At 46.6% G+C, this 22,086-nt stretch overlaps 1 protein-coding gene across 1 annotated transcript in view; it reads right to left on the reverse strand.

Moving 5' to 3' along the window:
- FER (FER tyrosine kinase) overlaps positions 1-13,682 on the reverse strand; it is a 295,373-nt gene extending 281,691 nt beyond the window's left edge. Inside the window, exon 1 of the mRNA XM_060235624.1 lies at positions 13,487-13,682. The gene's annotated coding sequence lies outside the window, so the exon portion shown is untranslated. The remainder of the gene's footprint in view (positions 1-13,486) is intronic.
- Positions 13,683-22,086: the final 8,404 nt, after the last annotated feature.

Here is a 22,086-nt window from a genome sequence, read left to right on the forward strand (position 1 = left end):
AAAACTGTACACAGTATTCTAAAAGCACCATGAATCTGTACCAGGGGACTAAAATACTGGCCATTTTATACTTTGTCTCTGTCCCAACAACTCCTAGCATAGAGTTTGCCTTCCCTCATTCCACAGTCACACACCAGCTATCATTACTTGGGTCAATCATCAATCAAAAGAGAGGCTGTACCCAAGAAATCAGAAGGGGACTGGGAAGAGCAGTCATGAAGAAGCTAGAAGAGATTCTTAAGTATTACTGGTGACCAAGATCAAGACAATTCATGCCATAGTATCCGTGATTACTATGAATGGATGTGAAAGTTGGACAATGAAGAAAGCTGGAAGGAAGAAAGTTGACTGGTTTTAAGTGTAATGTTAGAAGAGAATTTTACAGATACCGTGGACTGCCAAAAAGTCAAGTGGGTTCTAGATCAAATTAAGCCTCAGCTCTCCCAAAACCTAAAATGAGGCTGTGATTAAATGAATTTTCTCCCAGGAGGCTGGCAAGCAGCAAACCTCCACTTTGTGTTTTAAACATTTTTTCCTTGTCTTATAGGGTGGCCAGACCGTCCCGGGCGCCCGGGAATGTCCCGGTTCTGGCCCCCTATTCCCACCTCCCGGGCTGGCTATACCGGGACCATTTAGAGGTCCCGGTTTAGCCAGCCTCGGAGGCGGTGGGCCGCGGGCGCCGGCGGGGAAGGCAACGAGTGAGGGAGGGAGCGTCCCTGCGCGTGCGCAGGGCCCCTGCACACGCGCAGGGACGCGCCCTCCCTCACTCGCCGCCTTCCCCGCCCGCATGCGGGGCCCGGCGGCGGTGGCGGAGGCCTCTCCGCGGCCTCCGCTGGTCGCTGGAAGCCCTCCAGAGACTCTGGAGGGCCTCCAGCGACAAGCGGAGGCCGCGGAGAGGCCGCGGAGCAGCCGGCGCTGGTCCCGGAAGGCCTTCCAGAGACTCTGGAGGGCCTTCTGGGACCAGCGCCGACCAGCGAAGGCCTCTCCGTGGCCTCCGCTGGTCGCTGGAGGCCCTCCAGAGACTCTGGAGGGTCTCCAGCGACCAGCGGAGGCCGCGGAGAGGCCGCGGAGCAGCCGGCGCTGGTCCCGGAAGGCCTTCCAGAGACTCTGGAGGGCCTTCCGGGACCAGCGCCGACCAGCGAAGGCCTCTCCGCGGCCTCCGCTGGTCACTGGAGGCCCTCCAGAGACTCTGGAGGGCCTCCAGCGACCAGTGGAGGCCGCGGAGAGGCCGCGGAGCAGCCGGTGCTGGTCCCGGAAGGCCTTCCAGAGACTCTGGAGGGCCTCCAGTGACCAGCGCCGATCCGCGGAGGCTGCGGAGAGGCTGGCGCTGGTCGCTGGAGGTCCTCCAGAGACCAGTGGAGGCCCTCCCGGCCTCCGCAGCCGCCGCCAGCCTCGCCAGCAGCACCAGCCGCCGGGAGGAGAGGCCGTCACCCGCCCTGGAAGACGGTAAGCAGGGAGGGTGGGGGCCGAAAGCGGGGGGGGGGCTGGCGGGAGGGGGCGGTCTTCCTTCCCTCCCCCCTCCCTTCCTTCCTTCCTTCCCTCCCTCCCCCCTTCCTTCCTTCCTTTCTTCCTTCCTTCCTTCCCTCCTTCCCTCCCTCCCTCCCCCCTTCCTTCCTTCCTTCCCTCCCTTCCTTCCCTCCCTCCCTCCCTCCTCCCTTCCTTCCCTCCCTCCCTCCCTTCCTTCTTCCCTCCCTCCTCCCTTCCTTCCCTCCCTCCCTCCTCCCTTCCTTTCTTTCTTTCTTCCTTCCTTCCTTCCTTCCTTCCCTCCCTTCCTTCCCTCCCTCCCTCCCTTCCCTCCCTCCCTCCCTCCTTCCTTCCTTCCCTCGCTCCCTCCCTCCTTATGTTCTTATGTGACAGAGAGTGTTGGACTGAATGGGCCACTGGCCTGATCCAAAAGGGCTTCTCTTATGTTCTTATGTGATGCAGAGTGTTGGACTGGATGGGCCACTGGCCTGATCCAACAGGGCTTCTCTTATGTTCTTATGTGACGCAGAGTGTTGGACTGGATGGGCCACTGGCCTGATCCAACAGGGCTTCTCTTATGTTCTTATGTGACGCAGAGTGTTGGACTGGATGGGCCATTGGCCTGATCCAACATGGCTTCTCTTATGTTCTTATGTGACAATACTGACTTTGGTGGACCCAAGCACTGATTCAGTGTAAGGGAGCTTTGTGTTTGTGACTGGAGTGGACAATACTGACTTTGGTGGACCCAAGCACTGATTCAGTGTAAGGGAGCTTTGTGTTTGTGTCTTCTGGTGCAATTTTGTTCTCAGATCCTGTATTTACTTCATCAGTATATGGGATAAGGCACTTTCTCAACTGTGCTGCATAAGCAGCCTATTTATTTCGTCCTGTTTGCTCTGTTGGTCTATCTGCGCCACCTTCATCACTTTTGGGGTGTGGATCCCCCAGTGGGGTGGTCTCCCGACTCCCTCCGCCGGCTGTTTCTGATAGCCCTGCGCCCCCTCTTTCATTTGATATGTGTCCCGTGCGGGTGCCACCCTCCCGCCGGGAGATGCCGCAAAATGAGCCCCCTTGAGGCTTATGGCGGCAGGGCTTGGGGGAAGCGAGCTAGACTGCTATTCTTTTGAGCAGCCCGCTGAAGCAGCCTGTCGGTCACTTCCGGGTTCCTGTCCTGCATCTTGACCTGTGTTATTAGTGACAGGCTGCTTCGGCGGGCCGCTGTGCCGACCCCCTGGGTCCCACAATGATGGGACCGATGCCACAGGGACGGGCTCGAAACACTCTATAACCCCTCAAAAGAACAGCAGTCTAGCTCGCTTCCCCCGAGCCCTGCCGCCATAAGCCTCAAGGGGGCTCATTTTGCGGCATCTCCCGGCGGGAGGGTGGCACCCGCACGGGACACATATCAAATGAAAGAGGGGGCGCAGGGCTATCAGAAACAGCTGGCGGAGGGAGTCGGGAGACCACCCCACTGGGGGATCCACACCCCGAAAGTGATGAAGGTGGCGCAGATAGAGCCAACAGAGCAAACAGGACAAAATAAATAGGCTGCATTATGCAGCACAGTTGAGAAAGTGCCTTATCCCATATACTGATGAAGTATATACAGGATTTGAGAACAAAATTGTTTCCGGCGGTGATATTTGGGGGATTTTTGGGGACGTCACAGGAAGTGCTGTGAAGTCACTTCCTGTTTCCGGCAGTGGCATTTGGGGGAAATGATGTCATTTGGGGGAAGTGATGTCACAGGAAGTGATGTCACTTCCCGTTTCCGGCAGGTGACGCGGGGGAAATGATGTCACAGGAAGTGGTGTCACTTCCTGTTTCCGGCGGTGGCATGACGTCACCGGAAGTGACATCACTTCCTGTTTCCGGCGGTGGCATGACGTCACTTCCTGTTTCCGGCGGCGCGCTCGTGAAGCGCGCGCGCCCCTGCCTCCCCCCTTCCCCCCCAAGGTGTCCCTGGCTGGCCTTCAAACATTATGGTCACCCTATTGTCTTAGGACAGAGGGCAGAGCTTACCTCAGCCCACCTTCGAACAAATGCTAGTGGATTTAGACAAAGGGATGTTCAAGCTTCCCCCTTCTCACTCCCCTTATTCAGGCAGGGAACAGAGAATTGGGGGTGTCAAATTCTAGAGGAAGTAGATTCCTGGAAACAAAAAAAGCCACCTTGACCTGGGCTGACCAGGGTCAAGTGGGAACAGACAAAGATTTGATTTAAAAAAATCTTCTTGCAACAGGAAATAGCTCTCTTTGGGATGCTCAGGAGATTAGAGGAAACAGGACCCTTAACTCCAGAGGCAGCCATATTGACCATGTGCTCATCTGAGATATTGGGAGCAAGCTTCAAGTCAATGGAGAACTAGAAAACTAGAATACTAAGCTAAAAGACCCCATCCTATTTCAACACCAATTAAGGCACATACAGCAAGAAATAAAGAGAATATGAGGTTTTTTTACCAATTGTTCTCCTTGCTCAGATCTGGTGTTGTGCTAAAAGTATGCTTGTAAACATTTTCTTTTAATACTATATAACTTTGGGGGCTGGTCCTCGTTCTCTGTATCACATAGACCTCCACCATCTCAAACACCCTATCTGAAGAGGGGAGCCAAAGTGAAGGTGGTAGCCAAGCAGCTATTCCTCCAAAGGCATCTTGGAGGAATCTTGGCAGGGAGGCTGGGAGTAGAGATGAGCACAAATCTCCCCATGATCCAGAATTCATCATGAAAATCGCTGGGTCACAGATCACAAACTGAGGTTCATGCCAATCCCTATCCACGACTCTCCACAAATCAAAACAAACCTCTATTTTCTCTGTTCTTGCCCATTCCTAGCTGGGAGTTCTTTTCCTCCCAGTGGGCAATTCCTTGCAAAGGGCAGGTAGTGACTTTATAGCACTTCACACACACACACATTTTGTTTACTTCTCTCCACCCTACTCCCAGCCCTCATCTTAGTGCCAAAACTAGCTCTTCTCTGCCAATCAAATTAACCCAAGAAAACAAATTATCAGGCCATCTACATTACAAAGTGTGAAAGGTAGTTTCTTTGTTTACCCCCCAGGATCTCTCAATAAAGCACAAAGGATCCAGCTGCCTTAACAGCAGGCCTTAGGAAGAATACCTATACCAGCATTTCTACTTAAAAGGCTTCTAGTCCAGAGTGATCTAATATAGATTACGGAATTTCCTGACACAAGTACTAATTCTAGAGTTAATTTAAGACAATGAAAAATGCCTCCAACACACCTCTACCCCAATTTCCCATTTCTGCTAGGAATTATTCCCAGGACCACCACCTTCTGTATGTGCAGCCAGGCTTGCCAAATGCCTGTTGTATTATTGCCAGGCTGGACATTTCTATTTATTCCCCTTAACGACATCTGATTTCACCACTTTCATGGGCTCCTTACTTGTTACAAGCCTGAACAATAAGCCTTATGATTTTGTCAAAGGTTTCATAGTGGTCAATTATGTTTCTCTTTTCCCAGACTTGTTGTACTCCCTCGTGCACAACAAAACCCAACAATACCTTTGAGTGGGAAATGGCAGAAGGAAGATTTTTCTCCTTACTTTCAGGCTACTCTCTATTGTGAAGTTGGGAGCAACAGGGCCAACACGACCTAAGTAGGTGGCCACCTATAGCACCATTTGGCAGCAGGGGTGGCTCCTGCATGCCTACCTTGCCCGGCTGGTAGGGCTCACATGTGCCCAGCAAAAGGAGGAGCTGCAGCAGCTGCCCGGCCCTTCCTGGATGGGTGACACGGTGGCAGATACGCTCTTCCACATGGCCCTGCTCCCAGCAGCAGCTGCTCCTGAGCTGGGCCCAGAGAGAAAGAGCTGTAGCAGTCACCCAACCCTTCCTGATAGGGGCGACAGTGGCAGGTATACTCCTCCAAGCAGCCCCCAGCTGCAGCCACCCCTGAGCCAGGCCAGCAGGGAGAAGCTGCAGCAGCTGCCCAGCCCTTCCTGATGCTGCACTCTCCCTTCCAGTGTGCTGAGAGCAGGGGCGCCCTTGGCTCAAAACTGCCGCCACCATACTCGCCCTTGCCAACTCTAGCCCCAACCCACCACTGCACACTGGGGTAAGCTCCTGCGCGGGGGCAGGGCAGGAAGTTGGGAGAAGGGAGCCTGCAGCCTAGGGCACCGAAAACCCTGGCACCAGGCCTGGGGAGTAAAACCGACATGTGTGTTGAAAGCATACATATTATGACCATACATGCAAACGCAATCTATCCAGGAGATCAGGCTAACCGGCCTACAGTTCTCCAAACGTGTTACATTTGCCACTCTTCAGCAGTCCAGTAGGAAGGAAGGCCAGTCTGAGACAGGTAGCATTGTCTTGCATAGGAGACCACCAATTGAACATCTGAGTTACTTAAGAATTGTCACGTGTAGTTTTGTATTTGCAACTTTGAGCTCCACTGCATAAAGGAAGTCACTCAATGTCTATTTGTTCTCAGCCTGGGTAAGGCAGACAAGCAACCTAAACACTGAAATATAAGTATCTATTCTAAAATACTGATATTATCATCAGCAGTAGCCTTCATTGGCATAAAAAATATTAGTACTGATATTATGTCCATAACTAGCTCCAACACTTTAAACTAGGGCTCCTAACTGTGAATAATAGTCTGTTGCATACTACTGACACAGGTTTGTGACTTCTGCATATAAGCATTCCCTTTCCTCACCAGGGTTAGCAACCACTGATGCACCTATCTTCCATTAATCTAATTCCCTCTTGTGGCAATCACTATATCTGCTGGCAGACAATTTCATTACTTGGCAAGTAAAGTATTACTTTTTGTCTGTCCCAAGTATATTGTCCAGGAACTTCATTGGTCACCCCCAAGTTCTTGGATTATGGTAGTGGGAGGTCCATCCGCCAATGTTTGTCAAATTTTTTTCTAAACTGAGTTCCAAACACTTCAACCTTTTCTCATAGGCAAGGCGCTCCAAACCGTGAAACCTTTTGGCTGCCTCCTTTTTGCACATCTTCCAACTCTGCCCTATTCTTGAGCTAGGGAGATCAAAACTGTGCACAATATTCCAAATAGAGCAGTCCCTAGTTCTATACAACAGTATTATAATATTGGCCGTTTTATTTTTAGTCTTTTATTATAATTCCAGCATGGAGTTTGCCTTTTTCACCACTGCCACACAATGAGGTGACATTTTTATTTTTATTTATTTATTTTATTACTTTGCATTTATATCCCGCCCTCTCCGCAAGCGAACTCAGGGCTATCATTGAACTATCTACTACAGCCAACCTGTCATGGGTCCTCCAAGGAAGTGATGGGTGAAAATCCAAGATTCCTTTATTCCCCAGTTCCTAAAGCATCCCAGTTTCAGCACCATTGCCAAATTAACTTTTTAATTAACTGTTTTCAGCAGCTTCTCAGCCTCCTTTATAACAGGATTTCCCAGAAGACTTTAGAATTCTAGCATTCTAACATCAGTACGCAAAGGTTTTTTTATTATTATTTGATTCATTTGTACCCTTCCTTTCTCCCCAATGAGGATGCAATACAGCTTAACATTGTTGCACTTCTCCTCCATTTTATCCTCACAACAACCCTGTGAGGTAGGTTTTATCTATTTGGCTTATATCTCGCCCTATCCACAAAAAATAGGGAGGCGCACAGCAAATATAAATAAAATAGCAATAACCTATAATAAAAACCCAGTTTAAACAATCAAGACAATACAGCAGCACAAAGACAACAATTCCAAAGCAGTTCATAGTTCCTCTTGCAGGATGTTAGGCAGTTAATGCATTTCTATAAGCCAAAGGCCTGGTGGAACAGCTCCATTTTACAGGCCCTGTTGAACTGTAAAAAGTTCCACAAGGCCCCAGTTTCACACAGGAGTGTGTTCCATCAGGCCAGGGCTAAGGCAGAGAAAGCCCTGACTCTGGATGAGGTTAAGTGGACATCTTTTGGGCCAGGGGCTACCAGTAGGTGTTGATCAGCAGAGTGCACTAGGGTAAATCAATCTCCACAGGCAACCATAAATCTGCTTGCTGTCTAAAACAGGAAGGGTTTGGAATACTCAGCCAAGTCTTCAAGTCAAAGTGGTTTGACCATAGAACTGCATCAGTGGTTACCATATCCACATTTATCCCATCCCAGATCCACATTTATCCCATGCCAAAAATGTGAGCATGTGGCTCACTGGATGTGTAGCAGCTGTTACAAATTGGGAGAATCTCAGTGTCACAATGGACAACACTAGGTCCCTGGCCTGAGAGGAAGCCACATCATCAGCATGGACATTGAAGTCCCAAAGGATTAATAATCTGGGGCCCAGCCTGATACAGCTTCCAACAAGCCTGGCAGGGTATCTGTTAATGCGTTAGGCAGTCAGTACACCAGCCAGATAGCCAAACTCTCCTCAACTTTCCACACTAGGCCAACAGATTCAATGTCAGCAATTTTTGGTAAAGGTAGCACCCTGAAGGAGAAAGGCTCCCATATATGCAATGCTTCCAACTCCTGCCCATTGGTCTGAAACTGGTGTAGGACCAAACACCCTGGGCGAGGACAAGCTGGTTCAGGGCAACTGTCTTGTCATCCCTCACGCAGGTCTCATTCACACATGCCAGATCCACATGCTGCTCCACCAGATAATCCTACAAAATGGAGGTCTTATTGTTAATAAACCTAGCATTACACAGCACCAGTGTCAGAGAAGAGTACATTTTCCTAGTCCCACAACCAGCATCCCTTGGGAAGGGATGCAGGTAGGAAGGGGATCAAGCATTCCCATCTCTGTCTCCTTCCTATTTTCTACCTTGTCCCACAAGCATACCTGCCGCACCCCAATATTACTGGTATCCCTAACCCTAACATGGCCTCCCCTACCAGATGTTATTGGCCCAGAATGCGACTCACTAAACATCTGATAGTAAATGCAAGAGACAAGCCTAACACTAACATGCAAATCACTACAATTTACCCAACTAAAATTCCCAGTGCAATTTTCCAACCCAACCAACTCCCCCCTCAAGCCTATCAAACCTCTCAGCCCACTAATAAATACAATTAAATTGATCATTGAAAAACCCTGTCATGATCCTGGACCTAGTGAGGCCTACAGGCTCTAGAGAAGCCTGCCTAGAAGTTATTACAGAAAGCCTACATTTCCCAGGATCCCTTCTGTCTCTGATCAGGTGGCAAGGTTTTGGAGGGAGAATTAGCCCAGAGGACCTGGGGGGAAACATAAAAGGGCCAAGCACAGACAGAAGAGGCTGCAGGCAATGAGGCTCTCTCTGGAAAGCTGAGTTGGAGGCAGGCTGTAGTCTAGAGCGCTTGCAACTGGGAAGAGATCCCTCACCCAAGAGAGGTGGTGAGTTCTGGTATTAGAGCAGGGAATGCGTCAGGGCTTCTATTTATTTGCACCCACCTTTACTGTTTTCATATTCACTATAGTACTAAATCTTTATCACCCGCTTATTGTTTTAGAGCAGGGGTCCCCAACCCCTGGTCCACAGACCGGTACTGGCCTGTGGCCTGTCAGCAACTGGGCCACAGAGCAAGGCAGAAGCACCACATGGCCCCTTTCACCCACCAGGGGGATGAAAGAGGCAGTGCAGCCTCACTTCAGAGCTGCCTCCTGTGCAAGCCTTGGAGTGAGGCATGGCAGCCCCGCAGCCTCTTTCGCCCACCTGGGACCCGAGTGGACAAAGGAGGCAATGTGGTCTTGCTCTGCAGCTGCCTCCAGATGAGGCAGAGCAGCCCTGCTGCCCCTTCTGCCCATCCAGGACCTGGGTAGACAAAAGAGGTTGTGTGGTCACTCCAAAGCTGCATCCCAGGGGGAAACTGCTTCAGAGAGAGGCCATGCCATCTCTTTCATCTGCCCAGGTCCCAGGCAGGCAGAAGGGGCAGCACAACAGCAACCATTACCTACCTCTTCGCCTACCTAGCAGGGAGGCAGCAGAAGCAGCCCCAGTCTCCCCCCTCCCAATTTAAAGACCACCATGGGGGGCAAGGATGGGCCGCAGCACAGCCTGGGGCATGAGTAAAGACTTGAACCTAGATATCCAAAATACTAGTCTGACACTCTTTACCACTACACCAAAAAAAGCCCACATGAAGCTCTCTTTACCCTGACAATGATTTTCTTCTGACCTGGCTTTTCCTGTTCTCTTCCACAATGACCAATTCATTCATAAACGAAATGTTCGGGGAGGGAGGGAGAAACTTAGAAGGCCAGACATAGCTTGTGGCCTTTACACCAACTGCATTTCCAGTTTCCTTCAGTACAGTACACTGGCCACTTCGCTTTCACAGGGAAAGTATATTACTGCTTTTCTTCCATTGTTTACGAACTAGAAATGAAAGGTCAGAAGCCTGAGGAACCTGCAATTTTGCCATTACAACAACTGTCACAGAATTAAACATTTTAGTTTTTACAGAAACTGGCTGCTTGATGCTATAAATGGAGTTGGAAGGTCCTGGATAAAAAGTGGTATTGCAAGCTTTTTTCACATATGCTGAAAGGGGAAAAATTGCAAACAGAAAGAATTAGCAAGTTTTTGCCACTTTCTTATCTAATTATATGTTCAATAGCTCTCTGTACAGACAGCCAATTCATATCAAGGAAATCAGCAGTCTCTCACAGATTTATCACCATGGTTTTCACACAAAGCAGTTCCAAAACACAATGTCTGAGTCTACAATGCTATTTTGCTAACTGCAGAGCTCTCCCAATTTGGAAGAAGTTTCTTAGTCCAGCAGAAAGCTCCTTACAATTTTACAACCCTATGAGGCACCAGGTATAAATAGGACAGGAAGAGAGTGTCTGTAACTGCACTTCCCAATCTCAAATAGTGACTAAAATTGAAGCATAACCTGATATTAGGATCCAAGCAGTTGTGCAACTGCAATACCATTAAGTTTAGCATTCATAACAATATAAGACGAACATAAGACCAAAATAGTAGCATTTGATTTCAAAAGAGGCAACTTTACAAAACTGAAGAGAAACACAAGAGAGTTAAATCCCTAAAGAATGCCTGACAACTGTTTAATGGATAGCACAGACTAGCCCGATATCATCAGAACTCACAAGCTAAGCAGGGTTGGCTGCAGCTAGTACTGGATGGGAGACCTCCAAGGAATACCAGGATTATGATGAGAAGGCAGGCAATGGCAAACCACCTCTAAACATTTTTTGCTTTGAAAACCCTATTGGTTGCCAAGCTGTGACTTGACAGTAAACTCAATGACAAACTGAAGGCCAGATAGAACTCATTCCCCCTCTAGGAAAACTACTACCAAGCCCAAAAGATTGCATGATTAACAACACAAGAAAGCCAAAAAAGGCAAAAAGTTTGGGTTTTTTAAGAGTTGAAGATCTGCCGCCCTAACAAAGGGAACAGAAAGGAACACAAGGTATGGCAAAAGAACCATAAATTAATAATTAAGCATACAAAAAGCGAATTTCAGGAGCAGACTACTAGGAGCATCAAGACAAACAATAAGCATATCTTCAAACATGTCTAGAGCAGGAAACCAGCCACATAAGACTTTGTATGATCAAGAAATAAAGCAATTGCTGAAGGAAGATGGGGAGATGGCAGAGAAGTTAAATAAATTCCACTTATCTGCATTCACCAGAGAAACTGTAGGACATGTACCCAGAACTCAACAACTACACAGAAAAAGAGAATCTGAAGAAGTCAAATAGAGCTGACAAGAGATGACATTTAACCCCATTAGAGAAATGGGAGGGGGAGAACAGTAAGTTTCTGGGACCTGATAGCACACACCTTAAGTTTCTTAAGGAATTCAAATGTGGGATTCTTTATTTATTAGATTTTTTTGGTGGCCATTCATTTCAGGGGTCTTGTGGTGACTTAGAACATTAAAACCAATAAGGCAAAAACAACATAAAACAAATACAAATATCAATATTAAAACATTAAAATAAATGGCTTTCACCATACCATTATTAAAACCACCCAAACACGTGGTTACCCTACAAAAGCCAATCTAAATAATTCAGCTCTGTATGCCCCGCAGAAACTAAACAAATCCAGTAGGGCATGCATGTCACCCAAGAGTGGATTCCACAGGATGGGGTAACAACTTAAAAAAATCTTCCCCTGGTGACAGCTAACCGAGCTATTCTGAGACCAGACACCAAAAGGCTCCTAGACAATGACCAAAGGGAGCATAGGGGATTGTAACAAGAGAGGCAGTCTCTAGGTATGGGGATCCTAGATCATTAACAGCTTTGAAGGTTAACATCAACACCTTGAACCGGATCCACAAACTAGTGCAGCTGCTGCAAAACTGGAAAAAAACATAAACTGACTGTGATATTGGCAACCTGGCAGCTGCATTCCAGACCACCTGCAGTTTCCAAAGGATTTTCAAGAGTAGCCCTACATAGAAAAAATTGCAGTAGTCCTGTCTGGAGGAGACCACTGCATGGTACAATGTGGCAAAGTATGACCCAGACAAATAAGGAGCCAGCTAGCACATCAGGTGAAAAAATGCTGACCATGCTACCAGGACATTTATTCATCCAGTGATAGCACAGAATCCATCCACACACCAATACTCTGCAGAGTCTACAGTTGTCAACTGGACACCAAATCTTAGGAGTGACTCTCCAACTAGCATTTCATGACCTCCATCTTGGACGGATTCAACCTCGGTCAGCTCCCTCTTAACCACTGGATCACTGCATCCAGACACTGGAGTACTGTTAAAACCTCTGATGCTGGCAGCCTACCCAGCAGGAGGAAGAGCTGAGTGTTATCAGCATACAGATGGCACCCACCTCCAAACCTCCTGATGATCTAGGCAAGGGTGTGTGTGCACACGCGCACGTGTTACATAATGTAGAAGAAACAACTGAATCCTGTGAGACCCCACAATTCAAGTCTCATAGAGAAGACCTCTCCTCATAGTGACCCTCTGAGAGTGTCCCTGAAGCAACAAAGAGAACCAGCTAAGGGAAGTGCCCCTTACCTCAGGGAGGCAAGATGGTCAATCCAGACCAAAGGGTCAACTGTACTAACATATCCAAAAGGATCAATAGGCCCAACATGCCTTAAGAGAATATAAGAGAAGTCATGTTGGATCAGGCCAATGGTCCATCCAGTCCAACACTCTATTACACAGTGGCCAAAAAATACCCAGATGTCATCAGGAGGTCTGTCATGATCCTGGGCCCAGTTAGACCTGCAGGCCCCAGGGAAGCCTGCTTAGGAGTTACTGGGAAAAGCCTACATTTTCCAGGATCCCCTCTGTCCTTATGATTGGGTGGCAAGGGGTTTGGAGGGAAACAGGCCCAGAGAGGGGTGGGGCCTGGGGAGAGAATATAAAGGCCAAGCCCAGGAAGTGGGTGCTCTTTCCCTGGAAGGCTGAGCTGGAGGTAGGTTGGGCCTGAAAAGTCTGAGCAGGTGAAAGCTCCCTCACCTAAGGAAAGGGGTGAGTGCTGGTTAGTAGTTTAGGGACTGTAAGTTCAGATGCGTTAGGACTTTTGTTTATTTTCCCTTCACCCTTTTACTGTTTCATGCACGTTGTTAGTTTATATTGCCCTGCAATAAACCTTGTTGTTGTTGTTCACTCTGCCTGGTCCTCATGCCTATTATTTGGCCTAAGCTACTGGAGACCTGAAGGGCTTGGGAGGCCTTCTCAAGGGGAACCCTTAATCCAGAGTGGTGGCAGGTCCATCAGTGGGGCCAGGACACCAGAAGCTAGATGTAAATGGAGACTGTCAACTAAAGCAACCTGTGCTGTCTCAGCCCCAAAGCCAAGCCTGAAGCCCAACTGAAAAGGGTCCAGGGCAGATGTCTCATCCAGGAACACTTGGAGCTGCTCACTCAGTTACCTTCCCCATAAAAAGTAGATTAGACACTAGGTGGTATTTGGCAAGCTCCTTTTTATCTAAGGAGGACTTCTTTAAAAGAGGTCTAACCATCACCTCCTTAAGAGAGCTGGGGAAACAGCCCTGTGGAGAGACAAATTAATAATCTGTCTCAAAGGGCCACTTACCACTTCATGGCATGACTCTACCAGCCATAAGGGACAAGGATCAAAGCAGCAGGTGTCTGGCTTCACAGCTGTCAGGATCCTGTCAACATCTTCAAAGGTGAGCAAGCCAAAAGACTCCAAAAAAGAACCAGAGCCCCCTTTCCATTACTGTTATCAAATTCAGTAGCCAACTCCAGGCAGAGTTTAGAGACTTTATCTGCAAAAAAGTTTGAATCACAGCTGAGAGCCAAATCAGTATCAATTTGAGCACACACTAAAGGGGTAGTCAATTGTCAAGCCAATTTGAATAACTGAGCTGGTTGAGAGCTAGTGGACACAATGAGGCAGTGAAATAATCTCTTTTTGCTGTTTTCATTGCCACTTCATAGGCCTTCAATTGAGCTCTATAGCAGGGGTGGGGAACCTTTTTTTTCTGCCAAGGGCCACTTAGAAACTTATAACATCATTTGCAGGCCAGCAGGAACTCATTAGCATAGTAGGCCACACACCCCTGATATTAGAATATTGGGGATAATCAAGTGGAAGTTTAATTGGTGGAAGCTGGCTCCCACCCCCCACCTCTGCCACCCCTCCTTCCCTCCCTTCATGCAAAAACTGCAGCTGCTCCCATCAGACCCAAGACACCCAAATACCCCACCAACCGTCCTTCACAGCACCCACCACTCAGGCTCCAGAGACAGAGAGAGAGAAATAAAGGGAGATAAAGAAATAAGAGGGAGGGGGAGGAATTAAAGGAAATAAAGGGGAAGAAAGGGGGGAGAATGGAAATAAAGGGAAATAATGACTTGGGGGGGAGGAGAAAAGAAAATAAAGAAGGGAGGAGAAGAAAGGGGAAAAAAGGGGGGAACAATAACATGACCACCACCACCCCGCCAGCCAACCACCCTGGGGAGTATAGCGAAACTATAGGATCTTAGCGTACAGCTCTGTAAATAAAAAAAACGCTTAGACACCATAAATGTTAAACAATAAAACCATGTAATGTAAAGGTCAGTGGTGTCCTGACAGTTTGCACATAGAACTTCAAATAGACAAGAGCATTAGAAGCATTGAAGAAGACACTAACAGAAGACAGTTCAAAAGCAGTCTTTCCAGTCACCAAGGAGGGACAATTTTCCAGTATTTAGTTCATGGAAACCTTTTGAGAGCCTGGAAATCTTACAGACATGTTCTGAACCTTGTTGGTCTCCTGTGAATGTATTGTAAAGATTGGGTTCCAGTGATAAATAAGCCTCCAAACTGAAGGAAGATGGATGAAACGTCTTGATATCTAGAACAGACGTCTTTGGTAGGGCTTCTTTAGTTCCATGAACTAAATACTGGAAAATTGTCCCTCCTTGGTGATTGGAAAGACTGCTTTTGAACTGTCTTTTTTTATTTACACAACCACCCTGGGGAGGCTGCTATGCAGCGTGGCCCGCCCAGTCCAGCAACCCCCGCTGGCCAGCTGGGCCCAGGAAGGCTTCTGCACAGCTCACACAGCCCAGCAATTCCCACCTGCCAGCTGGGCCAACCCCTCCTCCCAAAAAAATCTTCACCCTAACACCAAGAAATCCAAGCCACCCAAATCAGAAAAAGTAAAAGGACATTTCACTTTTAAAAGTCCTCTCACTAAAGTTAGATATAGGCAAATTGGCAACCCCCCACCCCAGGCCCCCACCCCCCAGCAGAACCCCTTCTTGGTATAATCAGAGTCAGTTACGTTCCTGTATTGTTAAAAGTCAAGTTTTTTACTGTTAACAGGATTTTGTGTTTGATTTGTTGCTGCTGTGTTGTGCTGCTGTTGTTCCTTTTCTCTTCTGGTTCTAGTTCTTTGGGGAGAGGGCTGTTTGGCCTAATTTTTATTGTTAAGAAGATCAGTTTTTAACAGTTGAGTTTGTTGGCCTTTTCTCAGTTAGATTTGTTTGGATCTGTGTTGTTGGTTTTGCATCCTGTCCTGATGTCCCTTTTCCTGGTTCTGGGGTTTGTTTGTTTGTTTGTTTGTTTGGGGGGGGGGGGTGTTGACTGATTTGGCCTGAGGTTTTTTATTGTTAAAAAGTTCAGTTTTTTAACAGTTGAGTTTGCTGGCCTTTTCTCGGATTTGTTTGGATCTGTTGCTGTTGGTTTTGCATCCGGTCCTGTTGTCCCTTTTCCTTGTTCTGTTTTTTTTTTTGGGGGGGGGGGGGGTTTAAAAGTTAAGTTTCTTTCTGTCACGTTTTGTGACAGTGTAGGTCTTCCTATTTTCTTCATAAAGGACTATAAAATGAGCCTTGCTGGATTAGACCAGCAATTCCCTTGATGAGCTGACTGAGATATGGAATAGAGGTTTTCAGGAAGCTATTGATCAGATTGCTCCCCAACACCCTAACCCCAAATAAGCTACCCACCCACCCAAATCTGGATAACTAAAGGGACTCTGAGTCTTAAAAAGTCTTTTTACTTTCATCCTAACTAAGATAAAAACAAGAACCCCAAGACTGTCTTACCTTAGATGTCTTCCCCAGACAGGTCAGGCAAAGCTGAGAGAGAGCAGCAGCAGCTGAGGTCAAGGGCCAGCACAGCACAATCTCTCTCACACACCACCAACACAGCAGCAAAGGAATGGAGTCCAGCCAGGTAGGCTCCTTAAAAAGGTTCTCTAGCCCTACACAGAGCTGTTTCAAAATATACCACTGCTCTGTGTTCTGCCAGAGAACAGTGTTTACTTGGATACCCAAGTAAACAAAAGAACAATGTTGCTGATGGCTGTGGGATTAGTCCAGCCATCACCTACACAACAGCCCTGCAAAGCATGCATTTGCAATGCATTTTGCAAATGCATGCTTTAGATTGGCTGCTGGGGCTCCTCTCCCCCTCCCTCCCTAATCCCAGCAAGGCTATGGGAGAGGTGGGAAAAGGCTTCCAAAGGCGGGAAAGGAGGCAAGCAGCTTCCCTGAGGCTGCAGTCGCTCTTTTCCCGCCTTTTACATTGAGTTCCGTATACTTCCAAATATTGATTCAGATACGGCTCCCATGTAATGCCTTCTAATTGGATTCGGAAGTATACAACGCCGTATACTTCCAAATCAGCGGGTATTCGGCGGTCTATTCCGTTCGGCCAAACTGAATGTACACCCCTACTCTCCATCCCTCCCCTGAAACTTCTGAAAGTGCCCCGCAGGCTCTAAAAGGTTGGAGAGCCCTGGTTTAAGGTATAGCCATTACTTTTAGCTTACTAAGGTGAATCATTTTCTTTCATTCCACGATAATTACACTTGATAATACTAAAGAGGCTGCAAGAACAGTGGAGCCTTGCTATTTGGAGTGACAGAATGGATCATAAAATGGTTGTCAGTACATGATGTGCCAGATGGCTTAGACAACTTTCCAAGCAAAAGATTCAAAATGAATTGATTATAACTGCAAGTTACACCATTTGCCTTAAATGAAGTTTCTCAGTGGGGAGGATGAGTAGTCTGGCAGGAAGTGTTGTCTGTGGGCCCATGGAGGCTTTCTGCAGCCCTGAATTCCACTACTGAGAAATTAATCATCTTAAGTAATGGGTATAATGATGTAGGCCCCAAGAACAAATAAAACAGAATGCTTTAAACACACTCTACTGCACCACCACTTCTTATAGCTGAATGCTTATGCAAAGTTATGCTTTTTTGTTTCAAACTAAGCATGATGCTCACTGAAATAAGAACATGGAAGAAATGTTGCATAATATACTATGAAATTGCTGAAATTTCTCAATTTTTCCCCACTTATTTTCTTGTCTGTCTAAAGAAGCTTCCAAATGCATTAAGGGGAGGGGGAGGGAATCTAATTTTTCTTGTGTGGACCTTCCATCTTCTTCCCCTACACCTCTTCTATCAAAGCTCATTTAGAATATTACTCCAGCATTAATACAATCTTGAAAGTGTTATCAAGTTCAGGTTTATTGTAATTTTTTTTTCACAATATTCCCAGTGCTGAATAACAACCATACAAAAATATAACACAAAACAGCTGGGTGAAAGTCTGTCCCACCTGCTTAACTAGTTTGTTTTGCTCCCACTAGTTTTGTGTAAGGGTACCAAAAAGGAAGCATCATTGGCCTTTGTTACCAAATGAGATCCATTCACCCAAAGTTTAAAGTCCAAGCACAAAGCCATTAGCTTGCCTGATAATACTTAAACATGGCACCCTGTTCGTAGTGTAAACTGAGACTATATACACCAGCCTCTTTCATTTCTTTCTAAAACCCTGAAACATCAGTCTTCAGAAAATTATCAAACTTTTACAACTATACATAACTAAATGTGCAATTTCCTACTTCATCTACCAGCATCTACACTTTCCTCTCTAAAAACCACTTTTGCATATTTAAGGCAAGAATAACAGCTGGTGTCAACAAAAGCAGGAAAACTGACTTCTCACTTGTACACTTCTGAAAGAAATTACAACAGAACTGCATGACAGGGCTTTTCAAAAGAAGTTTTTGCTATTTTGGAGGGAGAATTCTGGTTATTACCAGGTCTAATTCTGAAAGACAAAGAGAAGCTCAGTTCTCACCATGGTTGAAACCAGGGCCATAGCCTGTGGGGGGGGGGGAGGAGCACAAGGGCGGTACCCCCTATAGAATCTGCAACACTCCCACCAAATCTTCCCCAATCCTGTCCATACCTTTGAAAAGCAAGAAGCAAGCTAAAATTAATCTTAACAATGCACAGCTACAGTATTCATACCTCTCTAGCTTTCAAAGCTGACTACAAGACTCACCTATGTATTCCATTAAACACAAACTGTTCCTCTAACTAAAACTGCTTTATTGTCCACCTTTCCCACAGGGACGCAATACAGAAAACAGATGAATATAATTCAACCGAAGAGTAAGAGTCCTTAGAACAAACACAATTTTGTTTCATCTGAATATAGGCTACATTTCATTGACATGAATAATAAGCCTCAGCATATTTTTGTGAGACCACACCTTACAAATCCCACCAGTCACGCCCAAACCTATTCCCTACTCCTAAACCGTATCCTGACTTCACCTTCTTACACTTCCTGCTGAAAGTTCCGCAACCCCAAAGGTCACTGGCCCCAGAAACTAATTGCCTTAGTTCTAACACCCTCCCGCTTGCAAAAACCATGAGGACTAAAGAATGAGGCAAAACAGCACTACTTCCTCCACGCTCAGGCAAAGGATAACCTCTGCAGATGTATGAACGCTCCAGAGAAAGAAACCGAGCACGAAGAGATCTCAGCGGACTCCCACCCGAGGACCACGTTCCAAACCGAGGGATAAGCTTTCGCCACTCCTCTCACATTCAGGCTCTACCGCCCACCAGGAACACTTCCTCCTTCCTATCGCGAAGTGACACCCCGGCGCCACCGCCCCGATAGCTCGCCCACCGTCAGGCCTAGCCGCCAGCGCCCCCCACCAAACCCTTCCCCTCCCGCCCCAGCATCCGTAGGGGAGGCCCAAAACAACACCGCCCTCGCGGACAAGGAGCGCGCACAGCTCCTCCCTAAGAAAAAAGCCAACAGGCTCCACCACAAACCCGAGCGCGGCACCCACCTACCTGACAAGCTGATCCCCTCCGCCACAATACGCCGTCATCGGCCCCGCCTGCGTCACGTGAGGGCCTGGTGGCAAATCCGCTCCTTCCTCTCTTTCCAGCGGTCACCAATCCTCACGCGAGTTTCCTCTACTCGCCGAAGACTTGTCCGGCCAGCAACCAATAGATGGAGACGAAGAAACTGTCGGCTGCGCCCTCCTCTCTAATATCGGGAGACGATTGGCTGGACCCCTTTCGAGTGGGAAGGTGTAAGAGCTGAGTAGAGGGTGTCGACTTCCTTTCATTGAGTAGGCAGGTGGGTTGGTATCCTGGAGGCGTCCCGGGGGGGGGGGGGGCGGGACGGGAAGAGAGGGAGGAAGCAGTTGTTGGATCTCCACACATTTCCTGATGTAAACATCTTTGCACGCAGTTGCCTGAATTTATTCGGATCAAAGCTTTATCAAATTCAGTAGGATTTTTTCTTGCGTAAAACTGCAGCACTGGGTACGTTTACTAGGGCCTGTTGAGGGAGCATTCAGAAGATTGTGCTGAATGTATGAATAAACTTACAGTCATGTACACTGACCAGAAAATAAGTAAGACAAGAAGGTAAGTTGTGTGTGTGTGTTGGACGGTCTTCTGTGGAAAAGGTCGCATGATTTGAAACGCATCAGGGATTGGATATAGGCAATGACAAAAGGTTTTTTCCTGCAATTATAGAATGAGCACTATAAAGTTTAGTAAAAGTTTTGTACATTACTGTTCACTCAGAAGAAGTGAGTATTGTCATAATGGTTTAGAAAGTTTAAATGACAACTAACAAAAAAGCATTTCCAATGAGATGTGGCTCCCATTTAAAAAGGGTTAGTCCTGGTTCAGGGCCTCTGAAAAGGAAAAACATTTTGACACTGCATGTTATAGCCTCTTTCACTGAATTTGGAATGAGCTGTGTTTGTGTTTTCAGACATGTTATCCTTTCTGCATTATGCCTTCATCTTAAAAAAAGTGTAACGATTCAAGGACTCATTCTTTCAGTGCAATCCTGAACAGAGTTACACCCTTCTAACTCACTTCAAGTTCTCACAGGTCATCTAAAAAATGGAAAAGCTTTTCTTAAAAACAGACAACTCTTGAACTCCTTTTTTATTATTATTTTATGTATTACAGTCAAATTATATTAAACCCATTCCCAAAATAGGGCTCAGAGCAGTGTATAATTATCAGGCAGATGTCAGTACAGAAGGGGCTAGGAATAAAAATTGTCTAGGGTATGCATATGGCAAGCCCTGACATGAATAGCCCAGGTGAGCCCAATCTTGTCAAATCTTTGAAGCTAAGCAGGGACGGCCCTGCCTAGTATTTGGATGGGAAACTTCCAAGGCATACGAGGAGTGCAACATGAAAGCTGGCAATAGCAAATCACATCTATGTCTCTTGCCTTGAAAACCCTGGCAGGAGTGGGAGATCACCATAAGTCATCTGTGATGTGATGACCCTTTCCACTGTTACCATGAATGCAGCAAAAAACAATGTCTGCAGTTGTAGAATTAAAATACAGGATATGCTGCAGGCTAAATGTGATTAAATTGTGCAAGGTACCAAATAGGTTAGCAAATTGTAGCAATGATTGCTGGGACAGAACAGGAGAGGGGGAAAATGTTATTCTTTGTGACTATTAAAGGCAGCTTTTAGTCAGGTGTCTCTCTAGTATTACATTAGGCAGTCAGGACTCCGAGCAAAAGAAAAAAAGGTAGTCTTTATATTTAAAAAGTTAATATAAATGTAAGTCAAATTGCATGGGATAATCTTGTGGTTATAGGCCAAGCAATCCATATGCATACATATAGTGCAATCCTAAAACACTTTCCTATAAGTAAACTTAATTGAATAGACCCAGTTATGGTTTCTCTTAAATGTATAAAAGAAACTCTCAATTTTCCCCCAACGTCTGATGATACTTCCACATAATGTACTGTGCAGATCTTGCTGAGTTACTCCAATGAGTTTAGTGTGGAGTTACTCAGTATATATGACTGCACTGTCAGAAAATTGAACTAAGAAGAAGACAACCACCGCAGATTTATACCCTGCCCTTCTCTCTGAATCAGAGTCTCAGAGCAGCTTACAAACTCCTTTATCTTCTTCCCCCACAACAGGCACCCTGTGAAGTGGGTGGGGCTGAGAGAGCTCTCACAGCAGCTGCCCTTTCAAGGACAATTCCTACGAGAGCTATGGCTAACCCAAGGCCATTCCAGCAGCTGCAAGTGGAGGAGTGGGGAATCAAACCCAGTTTTCCCACATAAGAGTCTGCGCGCTTAACCACTACACCAAACTGGCTCTCCAGTTATTATCTGGTTGTGAAATACTCTCCCCATGGACACTTAACAGACATCTACCTAATCATTGTTTAGGAATTAGGTGAAGACATTTTAATGGGTGATATATATTTCCATGTCCCTGTTGCCTGTCTGATTTTATTGCTGTTTTGTGGTTTTTACATTTTGGGTTTTTTCTGTATCTTTTTGATGTTTTAGTATTTGTGTATTTTAATTGATGGCTTTTAACATGCCTAATTTCTGCTGTGATGACTCCTTGGAAGTTTAGTCTGAAAAATGAAATAAAAATATTTAAATAACTTTATGAATTAATTAAGCTACCATCATGACATGTGTCAGAAAAGCAACAAGGAAGTCAGTTGGGATGCCGTTATAATGGGGAATAATGTTGGACACCTGTGAGGGATTATTCCACCATATTTTGAAAAAGTTGCAGCCTCCCAAAACTCTTTGAGAGCAACGCATTGTGGTAAGTCAACCATAAATTTCATCTCTAATTATGGGCCTATGAAACATATGCAAACAATCCCTTTGAACCCATAGCTTTCAGAACTAGGATCAGCAGTATTTCATTGGTATGCCACTGCTGTATAGACTAAGGTAAATAATCTATCACTTGGTATTTACAAGGCAGAATATCAATGTCTCAGCCACGCCCGGTGGGACTGTCGCTGGAACCGGACACAGCCCCCCCCCCCCAGCCACCATGAGACCCCCAGACCACCGACCAACTCCCCAGACCTACCCAGCCCCCCCGACAC

This window comes from Heteronotia binoei, chromosome 4 (assembly GCF_032191835.1).
Source record: "Heteronotia binoei isolate CCM8104 ecotype False Entrance Well chromosome 4, APGP_CSIRO_Hbin_v1, whole genome shotgun sequence".
NCBI lineage: Eukaryota > Metazoa > Chordata > Lepidosauria > Squamata > Gekkonidae > Heteronotia > Heteronotia binoei.